Raw genomic sequence first — 22,557 nt, 5'->3', positions numbered from 1 at the left:
CCTTGTAGCCCTGAGATAAATCCCACTTGGTCGTGGTGAATAATCCTTTTAATGTACTGTTGAATCCTATTGGCTAGGATTTTGGTGAGAATTTTCGCATCTGTGTTCATCAAGGATATTGGTCTATAGCTCTCTTTTTGATGGGATCCTTGTCTTGTTTTGGGATCAACGTGATGCTGGCCTCATAAAATGAGTTTGGAAGTTTTCCTTCCATTTCTTTTTTTTGGAACAGTTTCAGGAGAATAGGAATTAGTTCTTCTTTAAATGTTTGGTAGGATTCCCCCGGGAAGCCGTTTGGCCCTGGGCTTTTGTTTGTTTGGAGATTTTTAATGACTGTTTCAATCTCCTTACTGGTTATGGGTCTGTTCAGGCTTTCTATTTCTTCCTGGTTCAATTTTGGTAGTTTATATGTTTCTAGGAATGCATCCATTTCTTCCAGATTGTCAAATTTGTTGGCGTAGAGTTGCTCATAGTATGTTCTTATAATAGTTTGTATTTCTTTGGTGTTAGTTGTGATCTCTCCTCTTTCATTCATGATTTTGTTTATTTGGGTCCTTTCTCTTTTCTTTTTGATAAGTCTGGCCAGGGGTTTATCAATTTTATTAATTCTTTCAAAGAACCAGCTCCTAGTTTGGTTGATTTGTTCTATTGTTTTTTTGGTTTCTATTTCATTGATTTCTGCTCTGATCTTTATGATTTCTCTTCTCCTGCTGGGCTTAGGGTTTCTTTCTTGTTCTTTCTCCAGCTCCTTTAGGTGTAGGGTTAAGTTGTGTACCTGAGACCTTTCTTGTTTCTTGAGAAAAGCTTGTACCGCTATATATTTTCCTCTCAGGACTGCCTTTGTTGTGTCCCACAGATTTTGAACCGTTGTATTTTCATTATCATTTGTTTCCATGATTTTTTTCAATTCATCTTTAATTTCCCAGTTGATCCATTCATTCATTAGAAGGATGCTGTTTAGTCTCCATGTTTTGGGGTTCTTTCCAAACTTCCTCTTGTGGTTGAGTTCTAGCTTCAGAGCATTGTGGCATGAAAATATGCAGGGAATGATCCCAAACTTTTGATATCAGTTGAGTCCTAGTTTAGGACCGAGGATGTGATCTATTCTGGAGAATGTTCCATGTGCACTAGAGAAGAATGTGTATTCTGTTGCTTTGGAATGAAATGTTCTGAATATATCTGTGATGTCCATCTCATCCAGTGTATCATTCAAGGCCTTTATTTCCCTGTTGATCTTTTGCTTGGATGATCTGTCCATTTCAGTTAGGGGAGTGTTAAAGTCCCCTACTATTATTGTATTATTGTTGATGTGTTTCTTTGATTTTGTTATTAATTGTTTTATATAGTTGGCTGCTCCCACGTTGGGGGCATAGATATTTAAAATTGTTAGATCTTCTTGTTGGACAGACCCTTTGAGTATGATATAGTGTCCTTCCTCATCTCTTATTATAGTCTTTGGCTTAACATCTAATTGATCTGATATAAGGATTGCCACTCCTGCTTTTTTCTGATGTCCATTAGCATGGTAAATTTTTTTCCACCCCCTCACTTTAAATCTGGAGGTGTCTTCGGGCTTAAAATGAGTTTCTTGGAGGCAACATATAGATGGGTTTTCTTTTTTTATCCATTCTGATACCCTGTGTCTTTTGGTGGGGGCATTTAGCCCATTAACATTCAGGGTAAGTATTGAGAGATATGAATTTAGTGCCACTGTATTGCCTAAAAGGTGACTGTTACTGTATATTGTCTCTGTTCCTTTCTGATCTACCACTTGTAGGCTCTCTCTTTGCTTAGAGGACCCCTTTCAGTATTTCCTGTAGAGCTGGTTTGGTGTTTGCAAATTGTTTCAGTTTTTGTTTGTCCTGGAAGCTTTTAATCTCTACTTTATTTTCAATGATAGCCTAGCTGGATATAGTATTCTTGGCTGCATGTTTTTCTCGTTTAGTGCTCTTAAAATGTCATGCCAGCTCTTTCTGGCCTGCCAGGTCTCTGTGGATAAGTCAGCTGCCAATCTAATACTTTTACCATTGTATGTTACAGACTTCTTTTCCCGGGCTGCTTTCAGGATTTTCTCTTTGTCACTAAGCCTTGTAATTTTTACTATTAGGTGACGGGTTGTGGGCCTATTCTTATTGATTTTGAGGGACGTTCTCTGAACCTCCTGAATTTTGATGCTCGTTCCCTTTGCCATATTGGGGAAATACTCCCCAATAATTCTCTCCAGTATACCTTCTGCTCCCCTCTCTCTTTCTTCTTCTTCTGGGATCCCAATTATTCTAATGTTGTTTTGTCTTATGGTGTCACTTATCTCTCGAATTCTCCCCTCATGGTCCAGTAGCTGTTTGTCCCTCTTTTGCTCAGCTTCTTTATTCTCTGTCATTTTGTCTTCTATATCGCTAATTCTTTCTTCTGCCTCATTTATCCAAGAAGTGAGAGCCTCCATTTTTGATTGATCCTCATTTATAGCTTTTTTGATTTCAACTTGGTTGGATTTTAGTTCTTTTATTTCTCCAGAAAGGGCTTTTATATCTCTGGAGAGGGTTAATCTAATATCTTCCATGCCTCTTTCAAGCCTGGCTAGAACATTGAGAACTGTCATTCTGAACTCTAGATCTGACATATTACCAATGTCTGTATTGATTAGGTCCCTAGCCTTCGGTACTGCCTCTTGTTCTTTTTTTTTTGTTGTGAATTTTTCCGCCTTGTCATTTTGTCCAGCTAAGAGTATATGATGGAGCAAGTAAAATACTAAAAGGGTGGCATGAATCCCAGGAAAATATGCTTTAACCAAATCAGAAGAGATCCCAAATCTTGAGGGGGGATTTCTCTCCCATCACGATTGGGTGAGGGTTCTCCCCTGATTGGGATCTCCTCCGAATGGGATCTCCCAATCTCTTCTGATTGGGATCTCTTCTCAGTTGGGGATAAAAAGACGTTCAAAAAGAAAGAAAGAAAGAAAAAAAAGAATTAAAAAAATGATTGAATTAAAAATTCAATAAAGAATTAAAAAAAGAGATTGAAGAGTTTGGATCTCTTCTGATTTGGGGATAAAAAGAGGTTCAAAAATAAAGAAAGAAAAAAAGAATTAAAAAAAAGAAAATGAATAAAGAAAAGTATAAAAAAGAATATATATATATATGATAAACTAGTTAAAAATGTTAAAAAATAAAAGGATAAAAGTTTAAAAAATTTTATCAGAAGAAGAGAAAAAAATGAAAAAGAAAAAAATTAAATTAACTGCAAGACCTAAAAATTACAGGCAGAAAGCCATGAGTTCCATGGTTTTTTTCTCCTCCTCTGGAATTCTGCTTCTCTCCTTGTTATTGAATCTGCACTCCTTGGTAGATGAACTTGGTCTTGCCTGGATTTCTTGTTGATCTTCTGGGGGAGGGGCCTGTTGTAGTGATTCTCAAGTGTCTTTGCCCCAGGCGGAATTGTACCGCCCTTACCAGGGGCCAGGCTGAGTGATCCGCTCGGCTTTGCTTTCAGGAGCTTTTGTTACCTGAGCACTTTCGGTAGAGTTCCGGAGGACGGGAATACAAATGGTGGCCTCCTGGTCTCCGGCCCGGAGGAGCCGAGACCCGGGGCCCTGCTCCCCAGTGCGCACTCAGCGAACAGATCCTAGTAACTCCCGTCTGCCTAACCTCTGGCCGAGCCCCGAGCTCTCGGAGCCTGCGACTGGTTCAAGGCAACACCGAGCTGTGAGCTTACTGTCAGCTCTATCTCTGCATCCGGCTTTCCCGTTCCAATATCCGCAAGCTCTGCAACACTCAGACACCCCCGATCCTTCTGTGACCCTGCGAGACCTGAGGCCACGTCAACCCCACGTGGGCTTCACCCCGGTTTAGCCTCTGGAGAGATGTCCCTCAGCGGAACAGATGTTTAAAAGTCCTGATTTTGTGCTCCGTTGCTCCGCCGCTTGCCATAAGCCGGCCCCTCCCCCCGCGGTCTAACTTCCCATCGCTTTGGATTCACTTCTCCGCCAGTCCTACCTTTCAAAAAGTGGTTGTTTTTCTGTTTCTAGAATTGCTGTTCTTCTTCTCTTTGATCTACTGATGGATTTTAAGGTGTTTGCAATCTTTAGATAAGCTCTCTAGCTGATCTCCTGCTAGCTGAAGTAGTCTCAGCCTGCTACTTATCTGCCATCTTGACTCTCCTGTATTCGTGGTTTTTAAGCTGTTTGTTCCAGGCTTCCTCCTGATCCTTTCTCTCTATCTGTTTGTCTTCCAGATCACTAATTCTATCTTCTGTCTCAGTTACCCTAGCTTTGAGAGAGTTTAGATTAGATTGGAACTCATTGAGAGCATTTTGACCTCCTCCCTGGTAGACTTAAGCTCCGCCCTAACATTGTGAACATCCTGTCTGGTTGCTTTCAGTTCAGCCCTAATCAATTCTGTTTGGTCATCCATGGCTTTCTCCAACCTAGCTATTGCTTGGATAATTGTTAGCCTGAATTCTCTTTCCACCATATTGTCTATGTTGATAGCCATTAGCTCTGTTGCAGAAGGTCCATCTTCTATATTTTTCTTCTGTTGGGCATTCCTTCTCCTAGTCATTTTGGTGGGAGAAGACTGAACAGATGTAGCTGGATGTATCAACTCTGGTGCAGTCAAGGTGCACCCTGGAACACTTCTGAGCAATCAGTATTCCCCACCCAAACGAGAGACAAAAGAAAAGAATAAGAAAAAGGGGAAAAAAAAGAAAAGAAGTAGAAGAAAAAGAAAAAAGAGAGAGAGAGAGAGACAGGAAAGAAAGGGAAGATGAAAAAGAAGGTTCAGCCCAGATGGGCCCCAAGGTAAGATTTATGTAGTAGACAAACAAAAAGAGATAAAAAGACTGATACAAGTATATGGCAAGAGAAAAAAATATATATACAAGTAAAGAAAGAACCTCTTCAAAAAGAACCACAAGTGTAAAATTTATATGCTATCAGGACAAACACAAAAAACACCAAAACACTGGTGGAAGAAGATGGGAGAGTTCTTATAAATTCTCAGTGTGTGCGAGGAAGGTTGTTTTGATTCTTCCTGGATGTATCTTGATATCTTTGTTAAAGGACTCAACTTTCCTAAGATAAAGGGGATTAAAAATTGGTTTACCTATAGGGGTAGTATTGATTGGGGAAAGGAGATTATTTTGAAGTTTAACTCTATATGAATATTAGAAGATAAAGATAAAAGGGAATAAAATAGACTTAACTAAACTAAAATTTTAAAAAAGGAATTCAAAAAATAAAAATACAAAAGAAAAACATACGTGTATGTAATAAAAGGTCAGGTTAGAAAGGTATTATGGAATTTGATGTACTGTACATCTCGCTGTGATGGTAAATAGTTTAAAAAATTACCTATGTGTTAAAAAGAAAATATGAACAGGAATAGTGTAATGAGTGAACAATACAATTTTCCTATGAAGTAGTGGTTGTTCTCTTGTAGTCCTTTTTTTTTTCTTTCCTGGTTTGTTTTTTTGGGGAGGGGCCTGTCACGTGTTTTGTCAGTCAATGATGTTTCCTGAGTTGAGTCCTCCCGCCCCCTTCAAGCGGGTGGGCTCTGGGGAAACTGTTTTATTTTCAGGCTTTCAGGCATAAAAAGCTTACACTTGTTCACTTTTTTCCTCTCATCTTGACTGCCTTTGATGGTTTTTGTAGTATTTTTTTAATTATTATTTATTTATTTATATTTGGAAAAACAGTATTCATTATTTTTTCACCACACCCAGTGCTCCATGCAAGCCGTGCCCTCTATAATGCCCACCACCTTGTACCCCAACCTCCCACCCCCCCGCCACTTCAAACCACTCAGATTGTTTTTCAGAGTCCATAGTCTCTCATGGTTCACCTCCCCTTCCAATTTACCCAAATTCCCTACTCCTCTCTAACACCCCTGGTCCTCCATGCTATTTGTCATGCTCCAAAAATAAGTGAAACCATATGATAATTGACTCTCTCTGCTTGACTTATTTCACTCAGCATAATCTCTTCCAGTCCCGACCATGTTGCTACAATTTTGGGTATTCATCCTTTCTGATGGAGGCATAATACTCCATAGTGTATATGGACCACATCTTCCTTATCCATTCATCCAATGAAGGGCATCTTGGTTCATTCCATAGTTTGGCGACTGTGGCCATTGCTGCTATAAACATTGGGGTACAGATGGCCCTGCTTTTCACGACCTCTGTATCTTTGGGTAAATACCCAGGATTGCAATTGCAGGGTCATAGGGAAACTCTATTTTTAATGTCTTGAGGAATCTCTACACTGTTCTCCAAAGTGGCTGCACCAACTTGCATTCCCACCAACAGTGTAAGAGGGTTCCCCTTCCTCCACATCCTCTCCAACACATGTTGTTTCCTGTTTTGTTAATTTTGGCCATTCTAACTGGTGTAAGGTGATATCTCAATGTGGTTTTAATTTGAATCTACCTGAGGGCTAATGATGATGAACATTTTTTCATGTGTCTGAAAGCCATTTGTATGTCTTGATTGGAGAAGTGTCTGTTCATATCTTCTGCCCATTTTTTGATGTGTTTGTCTGTTTCATGTGGGTTAAGTTTGAGGAGTTCATTATAGATCCTGGATATCAACCTTTTGTCTGTACTGTCAGTTGCAAATATCTTCTCCCATTCCGTGGGTTGCCTCTTTGTTTTTTTGACTGTTTCCTTTGCTGTGCAGAACCTTTTGATTTTGATGAAGTCCCAGAAGTTTATTTTCGCTTTTGTTTCCTTTGCCTTTGGAGACGTATCTTGAAAGAAGTTGATGTGGCTGATATCAAAGAGATTTCTGCCTATGTTCTCCTCTAAGATTCTGATGGATTCCTGTCTCACGTTGAGGTCTTTTATCCATTTTGAATTGATCTTTGTGTACGGTGTAAGAGAATGGTCGAGTTTCATTCTTCTACATATAGCTGTCCAGTTTTCCCAGCACCATTTATTGAAGAGACTGTCTTTTTTCCACTGTATATTTTTTCCTGTTTTGTCAAAGATTAATTGACCATAGAGTTGAGGGTCCATATCAGGGCTCTCTACTCTGTTCCACTGGTCTATGTGTCTGTTTTTATGCCAGTACCATGCTGTCTTGGTGATCACAGCTTTGTAATAAAGCTTGAAATCAGGTAAGGTGATGCCGCCAGCTTTATTTTTGTTTTTCAACATTTCCTTAGCAATTCGGGGTCTCTTCTGATTCCATACAAATTTTAGGATTATTTGCTCCAGCTCTTTGAAGAATGCCGGTGGAATTTTGATCGGAATGGCATTAAAAGTATAGATTGCTCTAGGCAGTATAGACATTTTAACAATGTTTATTCTTCTGATCCAAGAGCATGGAATGGTCTTCCATCTATTTGTGTCTTCTTCAATTTCTTTCATGAGTGTTCTGTAGTTCCTCAAGTACAGATCCTTTACCACTTTAGTTAGGTTTATACCAAGGTATCTTATGTTTCTTGGTGCTATAGTAAATGGAATTGATTCTCTAATTTCCCTATCTGTATTTTCATTGTTAGTGTATAAGAAAGCCACTGATTTCTGCACATTGACTTTGTATCCTGCCACGTTGCTGAATTGCTGTATGAGTTCTAGTAGTCTGGGGGTGGAGTCTTTTGGGTTTTCCATATAAAGAACCATGTCATCTGCGAAGAGGGAGAGTTTGTCTTCTTCATTACCAATTTGGATACCTTTTATTTCTCTCTGTTGTCTGATTGCTGTTGCTAGGACTTCTAATACTATGTTGAACAAGAGTGGTGAAAGTGGGCATCCTTGTCTTGTTCCTGATCTCAACGGGAAGGCTGCAAGCTTTTCCCATTGAGGATGATATTTGCTGTGGGTCTTTCATAGATAGATTTGATGAGGTTCAGGAATGTTCCCTCTATCCCTAGACTTTGAAGCGTTTTAATCCGGAACGGATGCTGGATTTTGTCAAATGTTTTTTTCTGCATCAATTGAGAGGACCATGTGGTTCTTCTCTCTTCTCATATTAATTTGTTGTATCACATTGATTGATTTGCGAAAGTTGAACCATCCTTGTAGCCCAGGCATGAATCCCACCTGATCATGGTGAATAATCTTTTTAATGTGCTGTTGGATCCTGTTGGCTAGGATCTTGTTGAGAATCTTAGCATCTATATTCATCAGAGATATTGGTCTGAAATTCTCCTTTTTGGTAGGGTCCTTGCCTGGTTTGGGGATCAGGGTAATGCTGGCTTCATAGAAAGAGTCTGGAAGTTTTCCTTCTGCTTCGATTTTTTGAAACAGCTTCAGGAGGATAGGTGTTATTTCTTCTTTGAAGGTTTGGTAGAATTCCCCCGGGAATCCGTCAGGTCCCGGGCTCTTGTTTTTTGGGAGGTTTTTGATCACTGATTCAATCTCGTTATTAGATATCGGTCTATTCAGGTTGTCGATTTCTTCCTGGTTCAATGTTGGTAGTTCATATATTTTCTGGAATGCATCCATTTCATTTAGGTCGCTAAGGTTATTGGCATATAACTGTTCGTAATAACTTCTGATGATTTTTTCTACTTCTTTGGCGTTAGTTTGATCTCTCCCTTTTCATTCATAATTTTTTGAATTGGGCCTTCTCTCTATTCTTTTGGATTAGTGTAGCCAGTGGCTTATGGATCTTATTGATTCTTTCAAAAAACCAGCTTCGAGTTTCATAGATACGTTCTACTGTATCTCTGGTTTCTCCCTCATTGATCTCAGCTCTAATCTTGATGATTTCCCTTCTTATGTGTGGAGTTGGTTTGATTTGTTGTTGATCCTCCAGTTCTTTAAGGTGTAGAGACAACTGGTGTGTTCTGGATTTTTCAATTCTTTTGAGGGAGGCTTGGATGGCTATATATTTTCCCCTTAGGACCACCTTTGCTGTATCCCATAGGTTTTGGACCGAAGTGTCTTCATTCTCATTGGTTTCCATGAATTGTTTCAGTTCTTCTTTGATCTCCTGGTTGATCCAAGCATTCTTAAGGAAGGTGGTCTTTAGCTTCCTGGTATTTGAGTTCCTTCGGAACTTTTCCTTGTGATTGAGCTCCAGTTTCAAAGCATTTTGATCTGAGAACATGCAGCGAATAATCTGTCTTTTGGTATCGGTTGAGTCCTATTTGTGACCTTGTATGTGGTCTATTCTGGAGAAGGTTCCATGTGCACTTGAGAAGAATGAGTATTCTATTGTTTTAGGGTGGAATGTTCTGTATATATCTATGTGGTGCATCTGGTCCAATGTGTCTTTCAATGCTCTTGTTTCTTTATTGATTTTCTGCTTCGATGATCTGTTTAATTCTGAGAGAGGCGTGTTAAGATCTCCTACGATTAGTGTATTCATATCAATATGACTCTTTATCTTGATTAACAGTTTTCTTAAGTAATTGGCTGCTCCCATATTGGGAGCATAGATATTTACAATTGTTAGATCATCTTGTTGGATTGTCCCTTTAAGGATTATGTAGTGTCCTTCTGTATCTCTGACTACAGTCTTTAGTTTGAAGTCTAATTTATCTGATATGAGAATCGCTACCCCAGCCTTCTTTTGAGTCCCATTGGCATGAAAGATGCTTCTCTACCCCTTCACTTGTGGTCTGCGTGTATCTTTAGGTTCAAAATGGGTCTCTTGTAGACAGCATATGGATGGGTCCTGTCGTTTTTTCCCATCTGCAACCCTGTGCTGTTTTATGGGTGCAATTAGGCCATTCACATGCGAGTGATTATTGATAGATACGTTTTTATTGACATCTGTTACCTTTGAAGTCTTTCTTTCTGTAGACTGTCTCTATATTTCTGTTCAATGCTATTCTTGGGATTTTTCCTCTTTTATAGAACCCCCCTTAATATTTCCTGCAGTGTCGGCTTGGTGGTTGCATAGTCTTTTAAGCCTTGCTGGTCTTGAAACTCTTTATCTCTCCATCCATTTTGAATGTCAGTCTTGCTGGATAAAGTATTCTTGGCTGCATGTTCTTCTCATTTATTGCCCTGAATATATCTTGCCAGCCTCTTCTGGCTTGCCAGGTCTCTGTGGACAGGTCTGACATTATTCTGATGGGCTTCCCTCTGTAAGTAAGGAGCCTCTTTGCCCTGGCGGCTTTCAAGAGATTATACCTACAATTATAATTCCTCAATTTGACTATCAGGTGTCTTGATGTTTTTTTGGAGTGTATAATCTTGGGTGGAGACCCTTCAGCCTCTAGTACATGAACGCAGGTTTCATTCGCAAGATTCGGAACGTTTTCATGAAGGACTTGTTCCACGATATCTTCTAGAATTCTTTCTTTCTCCTCCCCTTCAGGGATTCCAATAATTCTGACGTTGGAACGCTTCATGGCATCATTTATTTCCATGATTCTGCTTTCGTGGGATCTAAGCTGTTTGTTCCAGGCTTCCTCCTGATCCTTTCTCTCTATCTGTTTGTCTTCCAGATCACTAATTCTATCTTTTTTCTCAGTTACCCTAGCTTTGATAGAGTTTAGATTAGTTTGGAGCTCATTGAGTACATTAAGAACCTCCTCCCTGGTAGCTTTATGCTCCACCCTAACATTGTGAACATCCTTTCTCGTTGCTTTCAATTTGGCCCTAATCAATTCTGTTTGGTCATCCATGGCTCTCTCCAACCTAGCTATTGCCTGGATAATTGTTAGCCTGAATTCTCTTTCCGACATATTGTCTATGTTAATAGCCATTAGCTCTGTTGCAGGAGGTCCATCCTCTGTATTTTTTCTGTTGGGCGTTCCTCCTCCTAGTCATTTTGGTGGGAGATGATTGAACAGATGTAGCTGGATGTATCAACTGGTGCAGTCAAGGTGCACCCTGGAACACTTCTGAGCAATCAGGATTCCGCACCCAAATGAGAGACAAAAGAAAACAAAAAGAAAAGAAATGAAAAAAGAGAGAGATAGAGAGAGAGAAACAGGATAGAAAGGGAAAATGAAATAGAAGTTTCAGCCCAGATGGGCCCCAAGGTAAAATTTATGAAGTAGACAAAGCAAAAAAGACTGATACAAGTATATGACATGAGAAAAAAAAATATATGCAAATAAAGGAAGAACCTCGTCAAAAAGAACCCCAAGTGTAAGATTTATATGATATCAGGACAAACACAAAAACACAGAAACACTTGTGGAAAAAGAAGATGGGAGAGTTCTTATAAATTTTCTCTATATGAATATTAGAGGATAAAAATAAAAAGGAATATACCAGACTAAACTAAACTATTTTTTTTTTAAAAAGGGAATTCAAAAAATAAAAATGCAAAAGAAAAACATAGGTGTATGTATCAAAAAGTTCAGGTTAGAAAGGTATTATGGAATTTGATGTACTGTACAGCTCGCTGTGATGGAAAATAGGTTAAAAAAATTACCTATGTGTAAAAAAAAATAATAAAAAAATAAAAAAATAGGAACCGGAATAGTGGAAACGAGTGAACAATACAAGTTTTCCTATGAAGTAGTGGTGGTTCTCTTGTAGTCCTTTTTTTTTCTTTCTTTGTTTGTTTTCTGGGGGAGGGTCCTGCCACGTGGGTTGTTAGTCAATGATGTTTCCTGAGTTGAGTTCCCCCGCCCCCCTCAAAGGGGTGGGCTCTGGGGAAACTGTTTTTTTTTCAGGCTTTTGTTCTCTGGCGGTTTTTTTTTGCTTGTTCACTTTTTTCCCTCTCACCTTGACCGCCTTTGATGGTTTTTGTAGTATTAGAAGTAATCAAACCGCACCCTGATCTCCATCTCAGAGAGAAGCCTCAGTCTGGGTGCAGAAGCTGAATAAATTTCCCGTTGGCCACTGGCAGCGCAGGTTCCAAGGTGCAGAGCCTGGGGGCACAGGATCTTTTGCTCGTCTCCGAAGCCAAGGCAGTGGCGGTTGTCTGGGAGCTCCCGACCGCCAGAGAGGTTCCAAGCAATGATGGCACACTGAGATTTTGCCGTCGGCCCGGGCTGGGAGTTCCCCGGCATGCGCGCACCTCTTTTCAGAGGCGGCTATGGGTCAGGCGCGCATCTGGGGCACTGAGAACGGGGCGCTGGTCCGTAAACCCCAGGCTGGGCTTTTGTGTGCCTCTGTCAGGGGAAGAGTTGCGGGCATGTGGCCCAGGTTTTGAAACAATGGTGCGGATCAAAGAGCGCCGGCCGGGCCTTAGTAACTCAGGGGATCATGAGAGATGTGTGTGCATATCTCGAGCTTTGTGGTAGGGCTAGCACGTATTCTGCAGACCATCACAGCTCCCATCCCCTCACAGGAGCCAGAACCCACCCATTCTCAGGCGCGCTGGCGGATTAGAGACCAAGAGCAGCTTCTCTGCTGCACTCTCTCTGACTCAGCGCCAGGGAGGTTGTCTGGGACCGGGGACTTAAGTCCCTGTCCCTAGCCGCCCCAATCCCACAATTTCCCCCCGCGATCCTTTGCTCTTTTGGAGTGCTTTCAACCAGTCTCCAAGTTAATGCTGGTCCCCAGACGCAGGGCACTCTCGCTCGTATTGGGGTATTACTTTCCCACCGGTCGCCTCTGGTGGCTCCCTCCCCCTTTTGTTTATCCTCCGATATCAGTCCACCGTTCCCATTCCGTTTTACCTGCCCACTGGCGTCTTCTCCCCCTGTAGAGATCCAGACGTGTATAATTCTGATCTCAGGCTGATTTCATGGGTGATCGGAGTTCTTTGGTAGGTAATCAGCTCACTTTGGGCTACAGGCTGAAAAGGCACCTCTTCATACTACCCTGCCATCTTGTACTGTAAACCAATATTTAATCCCCTTTATCTTAGGAAAGTTGAGTCCTTTAACAAAGATATCAAGATCATCCACACACCGAGAATTTATAAGAACTCTCCCATCTTCTTCCATCATTGATTCTGTGTTTTTTGTGTTTGCCCTGTTAGCATATAAATTTTACACTTGTGGTACTTATTGAACGAGATTCTTTCTTTATTTGCATATATATATATATATATATATATATATATATATATACTGTCATATACTTGTATCAGTCTTTTTATCTCTTTTTCTTTCTCTACATCATAAATCTTACCTTGGGGCCCATCTGGGCTGAACCTTGTTTTTCATCTTCCCTTTCTTTCCTGTCTCTCTCTCTCTCTCTTTCTCTCTTTTATTCCTTATTTTCTTTTTCTTTTATTTTGTCTCTCATTTGGGTGGGGAATCCTGATTGCTCAGAAGTGTTCCAGGGTGCACTTTGACTGCACCAGAGTTGATACATCCAGCTCTATTTGTTCAGTCATCACCCACCAAAATGACTAGGAGGAGGAGTGCCCAACAGAAGAAAAATACAGAGGATGGACCTACTGCAACAGAGCTAACAGCTATCAACATAGACAATATTTCAGAAAGAGAATTCAGGATAACAATTATCCAGGCAATATCTAGGTTGGAGAAAGACATGGATGACCAAACAGAATTGATTAGGGCCAAAGGGAAAGCGATCAGACAGATGCTCACAATATTAGGGCTGAACTTAAAGCTACAAGGGAGGAGGTTCACAATGCTCTCAATTAGTTCCAATCTAATCTAAACTCTCTCAAAGCTAAGGTAACTGAGACAGAAGATAGAATTAGTAATCTGGAAGTCAAAGAGATAGAGAGAAAGGATCCGGAGGAAGCCTGGAACAAAGAGCTTAGAAACCACAAAAACAGAAACAGGGAAATAAATGATGCCATGAAGTGTTCCAACGTCAGAATTATTGGAGTCCCTGAAGGGGACGAGAAAGAAAAAACACTAGAAGTTATAGTGGAACAAGTCCTTCATGAAAATTTTCCAAATTTCGCTAATGGAACCAGCGTTCATGTACTAGAGGCTGAACGGTCCCCACACAAGAATATACATTCCAAAAAAACATGACGACACCTGATAGTCAATTTGAGGAATTATAATTGTAGGTATAATCTCTTGAAAGCCGCCAGGGCAAAGAGGCTCCTTACTATCAGATAAATTAAACATCAAACTAAAGACTGTAGTCAGAGATACAGAAGGACACTACATAATCCTTAAAGGGACTATCCACCAAGATGATCTAACAATTGTAAATATCTATGCTCCCAATATGGGAGCAGCCAATTACTTAAGAAAACTGTTAATCAAGATAAAGAGTCATACTGATATGAATACACTAATCATATGAGATCTTAAGATGCCTCTTTCAGAATTAGATCATCGAAGCAGAAAATCCATAATGAAACAAGAACATTGAATGACATATTGGACCAGATGGACCACATAGATATATACAGAACATGCCACCCTAAAACAAAAAAATACTCACTCTTCTCAAGTGCACACGAAACCTTCTCCAGAATAGACCACATACTGGGTCACAAATCAGGACTTAACCGATACCAAAAGACTGAGATTATTCCCTGCATATTCTCAGATCACAATGCTTTGAAACTGGAGCTCAATCACAAGGAAAAGTTCAGAAAGACCTCAAACACCTGGAAGCTAAAGACCACCTTGCTTAAGAATGCTTGGATCAACCAGGAGATCAAAGAAAAACTGAAACAATTTATTGAAACCAATGAGAATGAAGACCCTTCAGTGAAAAACTTATGGAATATAGCAAAGGCGGTCCTAAGGGGAAAATACTTTGCCATCCAAGCCTCCCTAAAAAAAAATTGAAAAATCCAGAGCACACCAGCTGTCTCTACACCTTAAAGATCTGGAGAATCAACAACAAATCAAAACAACTCCACACATAAGAAGGGAAATCATCAAGATTAGAGCTGAGATCAATGAGGTAGAAACCAGAGATACAGTAGAACGTATCAATGAAACTAGAAGCTGGTTTTTTGAAAGAATCAATAAGATCGATAAGCCATTGGCTACACTAATTTAAAAGAAAAGACAGAAAGCCCAAATTCATAAAATTATGAATTGAAATGGAGAGATCATAACTAACACCAAGAATTAGAAACAATCATCAGAAGTTATTATCAATAGTTATATGCCAATAAGCTTAGCGCTTAGATGAAATGGATGCATTCCTGGAAAAATATAAACTACCAAAATTGAACCAGGAAGAAATCGACAATCTGAATAGACCAATATCTAATAACGAGATTGAAGCAGTGATCAAAAACCTCCCAAAAAACAGGAGCCCAGGACCTGACGGATTCCCTGTTGAATTCTACCAAACCATCAAAGAAGGATTAACACCTATTCTCCTGAAGCTGTTTAAAAAAATTTAAACAAAAGGAAAACTTCCAGCCTCTTTCTATGAAGCCAGCATTACCCTGATCCCCAAACCAGGCAAAGACCCTACCAAAAAGAATTTTAGACAAATATCACTGATGAATATGGATGCTAAGATTCTCAACAAGATCCTAGCCAACAGGATCCAAGAGCACATTAAAAAGATTATCCACCATGACCAGGTGGGATTCATCCCTGGGCTACAAGGATGGTTCAACATTCGCAAATCAATCAATGTGATAAAAAATAATATGAGAAGAGAGAAGACCCACATATTCCTCTCAATTGATGCAGAAAAAGCATTTGACAAAATCCAGCATCTGTTCCTGATTAAAACGCTTCAAAGTCTAGGGATAGAGGGAACATTCCTGAACCTCATCAAATCTATCTATGAAAGACCCACAGCAAATATCATCCTCAATGGGAAAAAGCTTGCAGCCTTCCCATTGAGATCAGGAAAAAGACAAGGATGCCCACTTTCACCCCTCTTGTTCAACATAGTATTAGAAGTCCTAGCAACAGCAATCAGACAACAAAGAGAAATAAAAGCTATCCGCATTGGGAATGAAGATGACAAACTCTCTCTCTTCGCAGATGACATGATTCTTTATATGGAAAACCCAAAAGACTCCACACCCAGACTACTAGAACTCATACAGCAATTCAGCAACGTGGCAGGATACAATGTCAATGTGCAGAAATCAGTGGCTTTCTTATACACTAGCAATGAAAATACAGAAAGGGAAACTAGAGAATCATTTACATTTACTGTAGCAACAAGAACCATAAGATACCTGGGAATAAACCTAACCAAAGAGGTAAAGGTCTGTACTTGAGGAACTACAGAACACTAATGGAAGAAATTGAAGAAGACAGAAATAGATGGAAGACCATTCCATGCTCTTTGATCAGAAGAATAAACATTGTTAAAATGTCTCTACTGCCTAGAGCAATCTATACTTTTAATGCCTTTCTGATCAAAATTCCACCGGCATTCTTCAAGGAGCTGGAGCAAATAATCCTAAAATTTGTATGGAATCAGAAGAGACCCCGAATCGCTAAGGCAATGTTGAAGAACAAAAATAAAGTTGGTTGTATCACGTTACCTGATTTCAAGCTTTATTACAAAGCTGTGATCACCAAGACAGCATGGTACTGGCATAAAAACAGACACATAGACCAGTGGAACAGAGTAGAGAGCCCAGATATGGAGCATCACTCTATGGTCAATTAATCTTTGACAAAACAGGAAAAAATATACAGCTGAAAAAAGGATAGTGTCTTCAATGAATAGTGAGGGAAACCTGGACACTATATGTAGAAGAATGAAACTTGACCATTCTCTTACACCGTACACAAAGATCAACTCAAAATGGATAAAAGACCTCAACGTGAGACAGGAATCCATCAGAATCACAGAGGAGAACATAGGCAGTAATCTCTTCTATATCAGCCACAGCAACTTCTTTCAAGATATGTCTCCAAAGGCAAAGGAAACAAAAGCGAAAATAAGATTTTGGGACTTCATAAAAATCAAAAGCTTCTGCACAGCAAAGGAAACAGTCAAAAAAACAAAGAGGCAACCCACGGAATGGGAGAAGTTAGTTGCAAATGACAGTACAGACAAAAGGTTGATATTCAGGATCTATAATGAACTCCTCAAACTCAACACACACGAAACAGGCAAACATATCAAAAAATGGGCAGAAGATATGAACAGACACTTCTCCAATCAAGACATACAAATGGCTATCAGACACATGAATATATGTTGATCATCACTAGCCCTCAGGGAGCTTCAAATTAAAACCACATTGAGATATCACCTTACACCAGTTAGAATGGCCAAAATTAACAAAACAGGAAACAACATGTGTTGGAGAGGATGTGGAGAAACGCGAACCCTCTTCCACTGTTGGTGGGAATGCAAGTTGGTGCAGCCTCTTTGGAGAACAGTGTGGATATTCCTCAAGAAATTAAAAATAGAGCTTTCCTATGACCCTGCAATTGCACTCTTGGGTATTTACCCCAAAGACACAGATGTCGTGAAAAGAAGGGCCATCTGTACCCCAATGTTTATAGCAGCAATGGCCACAGTCGCCAAACTATTGAAAGAACCAAGATGCCCTTCAATGGATGAATATATAAGAAGATGTGGTCCATATACACTACGGAGTATTATGCCTCCATCAGAAAAGATGAATACCCAACTTTTGTAGCAACATGGTCGGGACTGGAAGAGATAATGCTGAGTGAAATAAGTGAAGCAGAGAGAGTCAATTACATATGGTTTCACTTATTTGTGGAGCGTAACTAATAGCATGAAGGACAAGGAGTGTTAGAGAGGAGAAGGGAGTTCGGGTAAATTGGAATGGGAGGTGAACCACGAGAGACTATGGACTCTGAAAAACAATCTGAGGGGTTTGAAATGGCGGGGAGGTGGGAGGTTGTGGTACCATGTGATGGGTATTATAGAGGGTATGGATTATATGGAGATCTGGGTGTGGTGAAAAAATAATGAATACTGTTTTTATGAAAATAAATAAATTGAGAAAAAGAAAGAAAACAACCTTCCTTGCCACACTGAGAATTTATAACCACTTTCCCATCTTTTTCTCCCACCTCTGTTCCTGGATTTTGTATTTGTCCTGATAGTATATAAATCTTACACTTGGCCTCTTTTTGATGGGTTTATTCCTTTATTTGCATATATATATTTTTTTCTCGTGTCATATACTTTTATCAGTCTTTTTGTTTGTTTGTTTTTGTTTTTATACTTCATAAATCTTACCTTGGGACCCATTCGGCTGAACCATCTCTTTCACCTTTCCTTTCTTTCCTGTCTCTCTCTTTCTCTCTCTCTTTCTCTTTTTTCTTTTTCTTTCTTTTGTCTCTCATTTGGGCGGGGAATCCTGATTGCTCAGAACTGTTCAGGGTACACCTTGACTGCATCACAGTCAGTACATCCAGCTACGTCTGTTCAGTCATCTCCCAGCAAAATGACTAGGAGGAGGAATGCCCAACAGTAGAAAAATACAGAGGATGGACCGTCTGCAACAGATCAAACGGCTATCAACAAGGACTATATGTCGGAAAGAGAATTCAGGCTAAAAATTATCCAGGCAATAGCTGGGTTAAAGAAAGCCATGGATGACCAAATGGAACTGATTAGGACTGATCTGAAAACGACCAGAAATCATGTTTTCAATATTATGGTAGAGCTGAAAGCTACCAGGGAAGAGCTTCACAATGCTCATTGAGTTCAAATCTAATCTCTATTCTCTCAAAGCTAGGGTAACTGAGACAGAAGATAGAATTAGTGATCTGGAGGACAAACAGATAGAAAGGATCAGGAGTAAGCCTGGAACAAACAGCTTAGAAACCACGAAAACAGAATCAGGGAAATAAATGATGCCATGAAACGTTCCAATATCAGAATTATTGGAATCCAGTCTAGAAGATATAGTGGAAAATGTTCTTCATGAAAATTTTGCCAATCTCAAAAATGGAACCAGCATTCATGTAACTAGAGGCTGAAAGGTCTCCACCCAGATTACACTTTACAAAAAAAAAAAATCACAACATCTGATAGTCAAATTGAGGAATCATAATTGTAGTTATAATCTCTTGAAAGATGCTAGGACAAAAAGGCTCCTTACTTACAGAGGAAAGCCCATCAGACGAACGTTATACCTGTCTACAGAGACCTGGAAAGCCAGAAAGGGCTGGAAAGACATATTCAGGGCATTAAATAGGAACAAATTGCAGCCAAGGATACTTTATCCAGCAAGACTGACTTTCAAAGTGGATAGTTTCCGAGACTGGCAAGGCTAAAAAGACGATGCAACCACCAAGCTGACACTGCAAGAAATATTAAGGGGGGTTCTATAAAACAGGAAAAATTCTAAGTATAGCATTGAACAGAAATATAGAGATGGTCTACAGAAAGAAAGACTTCAAAGGTAACACGATGTCAATAGAAGCATATCTATCAATAATCACTCTCAGGTGAATGGCCTAAATGCGCCCATAAAATGGCACAGGGTTGTAGATTGGATAACATGACAGGACCCATCCATATGTTGTCTACAAGAGACCCATTTTGAACCTAAAGATACACCCAGACTGAAAGTGAGGGGATGGAGAAGCATCTTTCATGACAATGGGCCTCAAAAGAAGGCTGGGGTAGCAATTCTCATATCAGATAAATTTGATTTTAAACTAAAGACTGTAGTCAGAGATACAGAAGGACACTACATAATCCTTAAAGGGACTATCCACCAAGATGATCTAACAATTGTAAATATCTATATCCCCAATATGGGAGCAGCCAACTATATAAGAAAATTGTTAATCAAGATAAAGAATCATATTGATATGAATACATTAATAATAGGAGATCTTAACATGCCTCTCTCAGAAATAGACAGATCTTCAAAGCAGAAAATCAATAAAGAAACAAGAGCATTGAATGACACACTGGACCAGATGGACCTCATAGATGTATACAGAACACTGAGAAGAATGAGCATTCTTTCTCGAGTACACATGGAACCTTCTCCAGAATAGACCACCTACTGGGTCACAAATCAGGATTTAACCAATACCAAAAGACTGAGATTATTCCCTGCATATTCTCAGATCACAATGCTTTGAAACTGAGTTCAAACACAAGGAAAAGTTCTGAAGGAACCTAACACCTGGAAGCTAAAGACCACCTTGCTTAAGAATGTTTGGATCAGAGATAGGGAGACAAGATGGCGGGGGAGTAGAAAGAGGCGCCTTTTTAGCCAGTACCCCAAAGTGAGCTGATTACCTACCAAAGAACTCCAATCACCCATGAAATCAGCATGAGATCAGAATTATACACGTCTGGATCTCTACAGGGGCAGAAGACGCCAGTGGGCAGGTAAAGCAGTATGGGAACGGCGGACTGATACCGGAAGATAAACAAAAGGGGGAGGGAGCCGCCAGAGACAACCGGTGGGAAAGTAATACCCCAATACGAGCGAGAGTGCCCTTCATCTGGGGACCAGCATTAACTTGGGAGACTGGTTGAAAGCACTCCAAAGGAGCAAAGGATTGCAGGGGGAAATTGTGGGAATCGTGGTGGCTAGGGGCAGGGACTTAAGTCCCGGTGCAGGACAGCCTCCCCGGCGCTGTGGTAGAGAGAGTGTGGCGGAGAAACCAGCTCCTGGTCCCTAAGCCGCCAGCGCACCCAAGAATGCGTGGGTTCTAGTTCCTGTGAGGGAATGGGAGCCGCGCTGGTCGGCATAACACGCGCTAGCCCTACCACAAAGCTTGAGATATGCGCGCAAGGCCTGGCCAACGCTCTTTGACCCGCGCCATTGTTTCAAAACCTAAGCCGCACGCCCGAATCTCTTCCCCTGACAGAGGTGCGCAAAAGCCCAGCCTGGGGCTTATGGACCAGCGCCCCATTCTCAGTGCCCAAAACGTGCATCTGGCCCATAGCGAGCTCTGAAAAGAGGTGTGCACAACCTGGGCACTCCCATCTCAGGCCAGCGGCACAATCTCAGTGTGCGATTGCTGCTTGGAACCTCTCTGGCGGTAGGTCAGGAGCTCCCCGACAGCCGCCACTGCCTTGGATTTGGGTACGAGCAAAAGATCGTGCGCCCCCATGGTCTGCAACTTGGAACCTGCTTTGCCAGTGGCCAAGGGGGAAGTTAATCAGCTTCTGCATCCAGACTGAGGCTTCTCTCTGAGAGGGAAATCAGGGTGAGGTTTGATTTCTGCTAATACTACAAAAACCATCAAAGGCGGTCAAGGTGAGAGAAAAAAAAAAAGTTAACAAGCATAAAAACCTCCAGAGAACAAAAGCCTGAAAAAAACCAGTTTCTTCAGAGCCCACGCCCTTGAGGGGGGCGGGAGGACTTAACTCAGGAAACATCATTGACTGACAACCCACGTGGCAGGCCCCTCTTCCAGAAAACAAACCAAGAAAATGCAATTGCAAATGACAGTACAGACAAAAGGTTGATATCCAGGATCTATAATGAACTCCTCAAACTCAACACACACAAAACAGGAAAACATATCAAAAAATGGGCAGAAGATATGAACAGACACTTCTCCAATCAAGACATACAAATGGCTATCAGACACATGAAAAATGTTCATCATCATTAGCCCTCAGAGAGATTCAAATTAAAGCCACATTGAGATATCACCTTACACCAGTTAGAATGGCTAAAATTAACAAAACAGGAAACAACATGTGTTGGAGAGGATGTGGAGAAAGGGGAACCCTCTTACACTGTTGGTGGGAATCCAAGTTGGTGCAGCCTCTTTGGAGAACTGTGTGGAGATTCCTCAAGAAATTAAAACTAGAGCTTCCCTATGACCCTCAAATTGCACTCCTAGATATTTAACCCAAAGATACAAATGGGATGAAAAGAAGGGCCATCTGTACCCCAATGTTTATAGCATCAATGGCCACGGTCGCCAAACTATGGAAAGAACCAAGATGCCCTTCAACGGACGAATGGATAAGGAAGATGTGGTCCATATACACTATGGAGTATTATGCCTCCATCAGAAAGGATGAATACCCAACTTTTGTAGCAACATGGATGGGACTGGAAGAGATTATGCTGAGTGAAATAAGTGAAGCAGAGAGAGTCAATTATCATATGGTTTCACTTATTTGTGGAGCATGACAAGTAGCATGGAGGACAAGGGGCGTTAGAGAGGAGAAGGGAGCTGGGGTAAATTGGAATGGGAGGTGAACCACGAGAGACTATGGACTCTGAAAAACAATATGAGGGTTTGGAAGTGGCAGGAGGGTGGGAGGTTGGGGTACCAGGTGGTGGGTATTATAGAAGGCACGGATTGCATAGAGCACTGGATGTGGATACTGTTTTTCTGAAAATAAATAAATTTAAAAAAAGAAAAAAAGAATATTTGGATCAACCAGGAGATCAAAGAAGAACTGAAACAATTCATGGAAACCAATAAGAATGAAGACACTTTGATCCAAAACCTAAGGGATACAGCAAAGGCGGTCCTAAGGGGGAAATACATAGCCATCCAAACCTACCTCAAAAAAAAAAATTGAAAAATCCAGAACACAGCAGCTGTCTCTACTCCTTAAAGCACTGGAAATTCAAAAACAAATTAAACCAACTCCACACATAAGAAGGGAAATAATCAAGATTAGAGCTGAGATCAATGAGGTAGAAACCAGAGATACAGTAGAACATATCAATGAAACTAGAAGATGCTTTTTGAAAGAATCAATAAGATCAATAAACCATTGGTCTCACTAATCCAAAAGAAAAGATAGAAAGTCCAAATTCATAAAATTATGAATTGAAAGGGAGAGATCACAACGAACACCAAGGAAGTAGAAACAATCAACAGAAGTTACTATCAACAGT

Source organism: Neovison vison, chromosome 1 (assembly GCF_020171115.1).
Source record: "Neovison vison isolate M4711 chromosome 1, ASM_NN_V1, whole genome shotgun sequence".
Lineage (NCBI taxonomy): Eukaryota > Metazoa > Chordata > Mammalia > Carnivora > Mustelidae > Neogale > Neogale vison.
This window is presented reverse-complemented; position numbering follows the sequence as displayed.